The sequence below is a fragment of the Arachis ipaensis genome, chromosome B10 (assembly GCF_059453495.1).
Source record: "Arachis ipaensis isolate K30076 ecotype BB chromosome B10, ASM5945349v1, whole genome shotgun sequence".
Classification (NCBI taxonomy): domain Eukaryota; kingdom Viridiplantae; phylum Streptophyta; class Magnoliopsida; order Fabales; family Fabaceae; genus Arachis; species Arachis ipaensis.
The window spans coordinates 23,778,765-23,782,980 of record NC_142435.1 but is presented as its reverse complement, the minus strand read 5'-3'; the positions used below and the strand labels follow the sequence as shown (position 1 = coordinate 23,782,980).

Here is a 4,216-nt window from a genome sequence, read left to right as displayed (position 1 = left end):
AAGCATGATTAGAGGATACTTGAGTGAATTGACCCTAAACACCGAATGATTAGAGTGCATACACACCTAGTGAGGGATCAATTACTCAATTCTATGTCTCCACCGCTCTTATCATGTATTCTTGTAAGTTGCTTCATTTTGATGACTTGAATCAAGTCTTTAGATTTTGATTGCATTGGATTATTTCTTTGCTTAGCCCTATATGTTCATATACTTGCTTGGAAATTTGTTGGGTTGTTTTCACAAAATTAATAGCAAACTATATATAGATAGATAGGTATAGATAGTATATAGTATACTTGCATGCATATAGATAGTTGCATTTAATAAGTTGTTACCCTTTGATTATTCTCCTTTGTTTGGTTTAGCATGAGGACATGCTATTGTTTAAGTGTGGAGGAATTGATGAGTCCATATTTGACGATATATTTTAGCTTGATTTGAATGGATTTCATCACATAAACTCACACTTAATCACCAAAATAGCATACTATTGTGTTTTCTCCCTAAATTGATCCTAAATGTGAAAACATGCGTTTTTGTGCTTAAATTAGTGATTTTAATCCCACTTTTATGTCATTCGATGCCATGACATATTTGTTGAGTGATTTTAGGTCCTAAAGGCAAGATTGGCAAGGCAAAAGTGGAAGGAACATGTACAAAGGAAGAACATATGAAGAAAACAAGGAGGAAGCACACACTGGAGTGTGCGTGTGCACAACCCTACATGCATACGCACAAGAAGAAATTCAGCATGTGTGTGTGCACACAACCCTCTGTACGTACACACAAGTGAACATTCAACAAAGTGTGCGTACGCACACATCTGTGCGTACGCACAGGTCCCTGCACGTGAATTCATTAATGAAACACGTGATCCGTAATTTTGGGGCCTTTGGCCCAGTTTTGGAAGGCTTGATGCTGAATGGGAGTGCTATATCAAAGGGAATTGAAGCCAAGAGCTTTCATTAGGACTTAGAACTTTATTTTTACATTTTTCCATAGTTTTAGGAATAGGAGTAGTGTAGGGTAGTTTTCTTCATTTTCTCTTCTAGGGTTCCCTAAACTTTCCTTGTAGAATTTTATAGTCAAGCTTGATCTTTGATTTTACTCATCTTTATTGTAAGTACTCTTTAATCTTCTCTTTAATTACAATACTCTTGCCTTATTTTCTTCTAGTTCAAGTTACTTGTTTATACATACAATTTTGGTTTCTTGAGCTTTTGATTGATGAATTTAATGTTTTATGCTTTATATATGCTTTTTTGATTGTATATTGTTGATATTGTGAATATTTTGGTTATAGTTTTCATTTTCCTTTGCAATTTCTCATGTTTTGGTTATATGCCCAACAAGTGTTTGTGAAAATGCCACTTGGTAATTTTGAGTAGATTTTCACACCTTGGCTTGGGATTTGAGTTCCTAGGATACTAGAGTCATAATGTCCGACATTTAGTGGCAATTCTTAGGTAGTTAGTTGACTCTTGTTTCCATTGACGCTAGCTTTTTACCAATTAATTTGGTAAGTTAGCTAGGACTTATGGATTAAGGTCAATTATGCTTGCTTGACTTACTCCTCGATGTTAGGTGTAGACGAAGTGAGATTGACTCATCATAGTTGCCATAGTCGTGGTTATGACGATGATAGGATTCCTTGGGTTCTCACTCCCAAGTCAAGGCTCTTTTATGCATTTATAGCATTTTTACTAGTTTTGACCTTCTTTCCTTTTAATTGCGTTAATTCCAATTTCGATCATCTCTTACTTCTTTTATTTCTTAGTTCCTTTAATCTTTTGTTCTTTGATTGCAAAACCCTTTTTTCCCCACAACCAAGAAAGTGACACCTCAATTGCATTCCGAGGGAGAACGACCCGAGGTTTCATTACTCTCGGTTAATTGTTTTTATTTGAAAATCAAACTTTGATTGTGGGGATTGCTTGTTGGTCTAGACTATGCTTGCAATGAAGAGATCTTTATTTTGATTAATTCTAGATTGATATTAAATCCCACTCATCAGGAGGCTCTGTATAACTGTGCACTGAGAGAGAGGAATCGAACACTAAGTGTTGTACAACTGTTTCTCTTTTGTCAGAGGGAGAGTTGGGATTAGGCATTTTGAAAAAGATGTGGTCCTCCCATAACTGTAAGATTAGCTCTCCCTTTGCTACATCAATGATGGCATTGGTAGTGGCTAAGAAGGGTCTTTCAAGGATAATGGATTCATCATCTTCCTCCCCATTATCCAAGATTATGAAATTTGCAGGGATGTAAAGGTCCTCAACCTTTACTAAGACACCCTCTATATGACCATAGGCCTTTTTCATTGACTTGTCTACCATCTCTAATGAGATTCTTGCAGCTTGTACCTCAAAGATTCCCAACTTCTCCATTATAGAGAGTGGCATAAGGTTTATGCTTGACCCTAGGTCACATTGTGCCTTCTCAAAGGTGATGGTGCCTATGGTGCAAGGAATCAGAAAGCGTCCAGGATCTGGCAGCTTCTGAGGTAGTTTCTGTTGAACCAAGGCATTGAGTTCCTTGGTGAGGACTGGAGGTTCTTCCTCCAATGGTTCTGTGCCAAACAAGTTGGCATTTAGCTTCATAAGAAGTCCTAGGTACCGAGCAAATTGCTCTTCCCTAGCTTCCTCTTCCTCATCAGAGGAAGAGTATTCTTCAGATTCTATGATCTTCAACCAAGCATTCAAGGGAACTTCAATGGGCTCCTCATGAACCTTGGGTTCTATCAGTTCTTCAATAGGAAAGTTCTCAATGGGCTTAGGGTCTCCAACTACTCCTATTGTGGCATTCAACACCAAGACTTGTGTCTCCTCTGGCGTTGAACGTTCAACTTGTATCCCTTTACTGGCGTTCAACGCCAGTTGTTGTGTTTCTTTGGGCGTTGAACGCCCAATAAGGACCTCCTTACTGGCGTTCAACGCCAGTGATGGTGCTTCCTTGGGCATTGAACGCCCAGTAAGGTGTTCCTTACTGGCGTTCAATGCCAGATCATCCCCTTCAGATTCGGCCTCAATGTCCACTGTGATGGTCTTGCACTCTTCTCTTGGGTTCACTTCAGTGTTACTAGGAAGAGTGTTAGGAGGGGTCTCAAGAATTCTCTTGCTCAACTGACCAACTTGTACCTCCAGATTTCTAATGGAGGACCTAGTTTCCATTATGAAACTGTGAGTGATCTTAGAGTGTTCAGAGACTATGGTTGCTAAGTCAGAAAGGCTCTGCTTAAAAGTCTCCATGTTTTGTTGAGAAGAAGGGAATGGTTTATTATTAAACTTATTCTGGTTTCTTCCACCTTGATTATTGTTGAAGCTTTGCTGAGGCTTTTGTTAATCCTTCCATGAAAGGTTAGGATGATTTCTTCATGAGGAGTTGTAGGTGTTTCTATAGGGTTCTCCCATGTAATTCACCTCTTCCATCATGGGTTGATCTGGATCATAGGCATCTCCTTCATAGGAGGTGTCTTGAGTACTGCCAGCTGCAGCTTGCATTCCAGTCAAATGCTGAGAGATCATGTTGACTTGTTGAGTTAAGATCTTGTTCTGAGCCAGTATGGTATACAGAGTGTCAACTTTCAGGACTCTTTTCTTCTGAGCTACCCCATTTATCACAGGGTTTCAATCAGAAGTATACATGAATTAGTTGTTTGCAACCATTTCAATGAGTTCCTGTGCCTCTTCAGGCGTTTTCTTCAAGTAGAGTGATCCACCAGCAGAATGGTCCAATGACATCTTGGACATCTCAGATAGACCATCATAGAAGATACCTAAGATAGTCCATTCTGAGATCATGTCAGGAGGACATCTCCTGATCAGTTGCTTGTATCTTTCCCAAGCTTCATAGAGGGATTCACCCTCTTTTTGTCTGAAAGTTTGAACTTCCACTCTGAGCTTGCTCATTTTCTGAGGTGGAAAGAACTTGGCCAAGAAAGTATTGACCAACTTTTTCCAAGAGTCTAGGCTTTTCTTAGGTTGAGAATCCAACCATATCCTAGCTCTGTCTCTGACAACAAAGGGAAAATGCATAAGTCTGTAGACCTCAGAATCCACTCCATTGGTCTTAACAGTATCACAGATTTGCAAAAATTCAGATAGGAATTGATGTGGATCTTCCAGTGGAAGTCCATGGAATTTGCAATTCTATTGCATTAGAGAGACTAACTGAGGCTTAAGCTCAAAGTTATTTGCTCTAATGGCAGGTATGG

General features: G+C 39.2%; 1 non-coding gene across 1 annotated transcript; it reads left to right on the top strand.

Moving 5' to 3' along the window:
• The first annotated feature begins 3,801 nt into the window (after positions 1-3,801).
• LOC148579423 (small nucleolar RNA R71) lies at positions 3,802-3,905 on the top strand. The gene has a single exon (XR_015894020.1). It is a non-coding gene; the product is annotated as a small nucleolar RNA R71 (small nucleolar RNA).
• The last annotated feature ends 311 nt before the right edge of the window (positions 3,906-4,216 follow it).